Source organism: Mercenaria mercenaria, chromosome 18 (genome assembly GCF_021730395.1).
Source record: "Mercenaria mercenaria strain notata chromosome 18, MADL_Memer_1, whole genome shotgun sequence".
Lineage (NCBI taxonomy): Eukaryota > Metazoa > Mollusca > Bivalvia > Venerida > Veneridae > Mercenaria > Mercenaria mercenaria.
Window position 1 is genome coordinate 1 of NC_069378.1, and position 6,740 is coordinate 6,740.

Here is a 6,740-nt window from a genome sequence, read left to right on the forward strand (position 1 = left end):
GTCAGCGACATCAAAACACTGGTCAGGTAATTAAATGTCCCACTTTTGTCGTTCAAAGAAAAGGAATACAGGCTGGCTCGGACCATGGCTGATTCGGACCAAATTGTTTTAAGTTTTCCTGACACTATTAATGTCATGAGTAAAAATAAAGTTTATGAGTATTAAGTTTAATGTCTGATCACACTGGCCATAGCTTTATCAGATCAAGTGGTTCCAATGTTTGAGCGGTGAATTTTACGCCGTTCAGATGGAGAAATATGGCCGATACTACAAATTTCCATTATTTCTCCATCTGATTGGCGTAAAATTCACCGCTCAAACAACGTTGGAACCACTTGATCTGATAAAGCTATGGCCAGTGTGCTGATGCAAAGAATAATTAAAGTCCTTATTTAGATGCATTTTAGTTTGTCAATACTTCTTACCTGCTTGTATGGTGTACTGGTTTCCCAGTAGTTTCCGGACCGAAATCGCTATTTTTTGCATGTAACTGTCAAACAAAACATAGTAGAAACATAAAATTTTCACAGAAAAAAACCTAGGTTCTTCTTTAACACCATGCAGAATTCGTATTACACTTGCGTTCATAATACAAATGTAGATGAGGCCTCAAAGGGGGCAATTAATTCCATTAATATCTCAGTTAGTCCGAGTAGTTTTCCGGACCTTTCATTGCACAGTTGTAACCTTTCTCTAAAAGCAAACATTTCCGATTTCGTTACATATATTCAAAATTAAAACATAATTCTAAGTCGAGATGGTGATTAGCAAAGAATATTTCAAGAATTTAACAAATACTAGATTTATAATACGTTCATTACAGTTACGTCTAATTACGTTTGAATGACGTTTGCAACATCACGCTAATGACGGGACGTATTGAGCGAACTGGTAATATTACAAAAAAAATTAAGAACTTTTAATACAATTAACAAGTATTTTCTAAAAAACAACAAGACCGGTCTCAGAATTGGTAGTCTAACGCCCTGACCACTCGGGCATGGACACTGATGCTAATAATTTGATTGATAGACGGTATCTTAGGTAAATCCCTGTCTATTTTGGTTCCTATTTTTAATCGATGATTGAATGCTGTAGTTAAGTGTAAAGGTCGAATTTTTCTGACTTTTGTTGTTTTATTTTATTACTATCAGTATGTTTTACTGTATCGTCTGTAAATGGGAGTATCAATTGACTGATGTTTACCTTCAAGGGGCCTCAATTTCTGCGCATGCGCACTGTAACTGGAATTCCCATGCTGTTGACAATTTTTTTTGTAAACATTACATCGAAGTAAGTTAAAACAACCGGGATATTTAAATAATAAATAAGTTCGGTAATGCTAGGTTTTCACTGCTAGGTAAAGGCAACAAAGGTCTAGATAATTTGATATTGTTACCCAGATGTTTTACTACTGCGTAAAGTCTGTACAGCACGAAATGTGAAAGGTCCGGAAAACTACTTGGGTCCGGAAACTACTGGGAAACCAGTATATTTTATATCTTTACTTCAAGTTAAACCTCTATATAAACTATAATCAAAAATATTTTCCAAAAATTGCTGAACCATCCAAATTTTATGGTCATTATTGACTGTTAAATAAAGTTTGTGGTCTGAATCACAGACGCTTGGGGTTAGGTGAGCGGCTCTGGCCCTCAATAATCTTTTGCTTTTCCATTTCATTTTTTGCTTATTATCATACCATAAGTACTGCAAACAACTATCAAAACAATTAAAATAGTGTTTGACGGTGTTTTAAAAATTTTAATTCGGACCACATACTTTGAATAAAAGTAGATAATGACCCCATATTTTGGCTGATTCAGACCACAGACGCTTGGGGTTAGGTGAGCGGCTCTGGCCCGCAATAATCTCTTGCTTTTCCATTTCATTTAATTTCATTGGTCCGAATCAGCCAAAATGTTTGGTCCAAATCAGCCATGGTCCGAAACAGCCACAGTCAGAATCAGCCTGTTTCCAGAGAAAAGAGGTGGGGAATTTTAGCATTTTCTGGCATACATGTATGATATAAGCCTACCTATTACCGTGAATTTCAACTTTCAGTCGAAAAAAGTTGTGTAATTGATCAAACTTTCAAAGACCACAGTGTAGAAACAATTCATGTAGTTCATTTTTTTTTCATGTAGAGTAGAAGCCCGGAACATCATTAGATGTTAAGCGTTGTCGCTTCTTAGGCCCATTTGTATTTGTTTTCCCAAATTGGTACTAAATTATCTTAATTTTGGTTATCATGAATTATCTTTATATTAAATTTTATTCTATACCATTTAATTGTCATAATATTGGTATGTACATTCTGACATATATTATATTACTACTATTTACAGTTAAAATTCCTTATAATGGTGTGTTCTTAAAAAGATAAAAAATCACAGTTATTTAGCACAGTCTATGCAATATATACTTGTGTAGGTACTATCAATTGCGTGTTTGGGCACAGTATCCATTGCTTGAATTAGACTTTCGTTACATTTATATAGTAAAAACAAGTTATTTAGGTGTTTGTTTTTTTGTTTTTTAAAAAGAACATAATTTATCTTCACAGTCATATAATCTAGATTTTACAAGTTAAGACCATAGCACCTATGCTTGGGTTCAGACTGGCCTGACATTTAAAAATATTAATAAAATTTCTAAAAAGGAACATTGTTCCCTAGCACAGTCTTATCACCCTTTATGTCAATATACAGAACTTTTACTGAAAGGGGCTGTAGCACTTAGCTATGAATTTTGACCGCCCTGACCAGTGCTTATTTAGCCTTGATTTGAAACTGTTGAGAGTTGGAGCTTCAATTGTACTGGAGGGGAGTGCATTCCATGTGTCAATTACTATGTGACTGAAAGTATTTTTCTTGTGTTAGAATTGGCTCTAGGCTTGAATAATTTCTGTGTGTTCCCCCTTGTATTAGTATTAGTTCTAACAGTTAGCAAGTTTGTGGAAGTTTTATCTAGTTCATTTCTAAGTTTGTACACTTCAATGACATCTGCACTAGTTCTCCTATACTCTAGAGTTGGCATCCCTAGTTGGATTAACCTATCGCTGTACTCTAATCCTTGTAATTCATGAAGCATCCTTGTGGCTCTCTTCTGCACATTTTCTATGGCGACTGCATCTTTCTTGTATTTTGGGGTCCATAATTATGCCAGATGCATACTCCAAATGTGGACGTACTAGTGACTTGTATAACTGTAAAAACATTTCTTTGTTCATATATGTAAAGTTTTTAATTATTAGTCCAAGATTTCTATTTGCGATGTTAACTTTGGTACTTATATGTTTACTAAAAGTGAGTTTACTCCAGATTTTCTTTAACAGTCTTTTATGTGGAACTTTATTAAAAGCAGCCTTGAAATCTAAGTAAATGATATCTATGTCATGGTTTTCATCAATTGCCGTAGTCCATTCTTCAATGCATTCGAGCAATTGTGTAGTACAAGATCTGCCTTTTCTAAATCCATGTTGATAGTTTGAAATTATTTCATTATTTTCTAGATGTGTTACTATGACATTTCTTATAATTTTCTCCATTATCCTACAGCAAATAGATGTCACACTAATTGGTCTATAATTTTCAACATTATTTTTATTTCCGCTCTTATGAACTGCTGTCACGTTGGCTTTTTTCCAGTCATTTGGAAGTTTACCTTCATCAAGAGATTTTCTATACATTTTAGTCAGGATTTTACAGACTTCATCTTTGCATTCATAAATGATTTTGGGGTGTATTTCATCTGGCCCTTGGGATTTTGTTGGGTTAATTTCTTGAATAGCTTTAAATGTGATTCTCTCATTGATTTCTGTGTCATATATATCAACATTTGATATTCTTTCTGTATCTGGTATAGGTTCTGTTTCAGTGGTGAACACTGTTGTGAAATGCCTATTGAATTCTTCTGCGATTTCTGTGTCATTATTAGTTTTGGTTCCATTAACTAGTATTCCATTTATTCCAGACATTGTTTTAGAGTTTGACCTTACATATATTGAACAACCAAAGCAGAAAAGGCGATGTGATTTCAACAATTTGTTGAAATATGATAAACGTGGTCTAACATTTTCGATTGTTATTTGGATAATTACCAGATAAAGGTATGCTTATTCCTTGAGATGTTTTTCGAAAGGCATGTTTCAAGTGTTCCCAGTCAATATATGTCGAGAATGACTTACATTAGCGGTAGGTAAGGTGAAATCAGTTGATTAAAGGGTGAATGTTTAGATGGTGCATACCAAAAATGAATGAGTTTTATCAAAAATAAGGCAAATTTTCTGAATGCATGTCACATTATAAGAATTTCATATACAGTCGAATACCGTTACCTCGATATTCAAGGGACTGTAAAAATAGCATCGACGTATCCGAAGTTTGACGTAACGATATCGATTGTCTGGGACTACTTGTACTTGTGTCGGACGTGATATTGTCATTATATCCATTGCGTTTTTCAGAGGGTTTGAAAGGGGAAAGAAATAATATAAAACGTAAATACGATATTAATTTTATTGACAAATAAAACATCTTAATTAAAATAGTACATACATGTACATACATACAACTTTTTAATTTTTCAAAATATACGTGTAAACATTAGCATTGTAATCATTAGCATTTTTATTCCTCCGCTAAACAGGTCTGAATGCAGTGGTAATGTTCCTAGTTGAGTAGTCATTTTGACTGTGCTTCGATAACGAAAATTTGCCTGTTAAATACGCATATTGTTACACAGTCCTAAATGGCAGATTTTTCCCCGTCAAACAGAAAAATATTTCATCCAAATTAGTTGTTATATTGGAAAACAGCTTGCTTGCTTGCACGCTTTTTTTATAAGACAAATTATTTGGAACTAAATGCAAACTTGATGACATTTAAATTGGATTAAAGATTAAATAACAAACAAAATAAACACACAAACTAGCTTGATTATGATTAATACAACGTCGAACAACAATAGGTTGATTTTCACACCTTACAAATAACATGGATATTTTTTGACAAGCTGTAATATCGACGAAACCAGGTGTAAAAAAAACAGTACAGGTAAGGTGACGGGACTGAAAAATCTCATCGAGCTAAACAAAATATCGAGCTAATCATATCGAGGTAATGATAAATAATTACAATAAAATATAAAGGGAAAAATCGGGACCGACTAAAACACATCGTGCTAACCGGAGTATCGAGCAAACCGATATCGAGGTAACGATATTACACTGTATTTTCTTTTGCATTGATCATGATTTCAGCCTTAATTCATACCTGATTTTTCATTTAAAACACAAAGTCGTGGTGCTTTTTATTGCATTGTATTGTACGCCCTATTGAAATGATAGTGTCAACGACTTATTTTGATTCTTACATACAAGATTGTACTATTTATTGCAAATATTTTGATACGATTGTGTCCATACTGAATGGCATATTGTTATTATTAATTACGATTAAATTCTGATGTCTGTCTGTTTTATGTACAGTAAAGCAATACAAGTGTTATTATTGCAAAGAAATGACACCAGGCTTTGAAAACATAATTAAACACAACTTGATTCAAAACTGACGAAAACATAGAATAACATTGAAACACACAACAACGTTAAGATGACAGTTTTATTCACAGAAGATTTCCAAATAATCCTAAAAGAAGTTAACAATAGCAATTAATAGAATGATAATACCAATTAAAGAAACAAAAAGAACTATAAAAATAACAAAATTTGCTAGTAAATTGGATTCACCCTTGAAAAAAGTACCAAATTATACTGGTGCTTAGCAAACGAATACAGAGGCTAAGGCAAGTTAAGCAGTCCAAATTAATAACACTCGAAAAAATTAAGGAGAAGAATTCAACAACAATGTGTATTTAATTCTTACCCTTTCCTACTTATCTTGTTCAGACTACAATGTAATTTGTACATGTATTACTGGGAATAAACCATGTTTAAACTAAAAAACAAGGCTTTGGCAAGTTAAGCAGTCCAAACTAATAACACTCGAAAACACAGTTTACAGAAAGTATTTTCTACCCCTTCTGAACAATTCTGTATATATGTATATATATGTTATGAATATTACGGGTCTGTCAGTATGATTTCCAAAAGGAAGTGTCTAAGGGTACGGATCCGTACCTCTAGACAAGACTGTAAAGGGTTTTCTAGGGGTACGGACCTCCATTTTTCTAGAGATTAAGTGTCATTTACATTTAAAATTTTATTGAAAATGAAAAAACAAATAAGACTTCACCAGTATTCACCTTAAACTTGGATCTAAGTGGTTTATAGATAACAACGTTCATCCGATTTGTTACATTTTCCTTCGAAACGTAAATAACCGAGGAACACCAAATAAATCACGAGGATTCGAACTGGCAGAAAAAAAAGATATAAAGATTTATAAAAAAAATAGCAATGTAATTCTACAACATACACAGTATCTAGGTTTACACGCCACTATTGTTTTCATTTATTTTTACCGTTTAAGGGAGTTTACAAGAATTTATCTGTAAGTAGTCATTAGTTTATATATTGAAGAGATAATTCGTCTTAGATTTCATCAGAAAGTGTGTCCGTGCGTAAACTTTTGCTTGTGACCACTCTAGAGGACACAGTTTTCATGGGATCTTTATGAAAATTAGTCAGAATGTTCACCTTGATGATATCTAGGTCAAGTTCGAAACTGGGTCACGTGTGGTCAAAAACTAGGTCAGTAGGTCTAAAAATAGAAAAA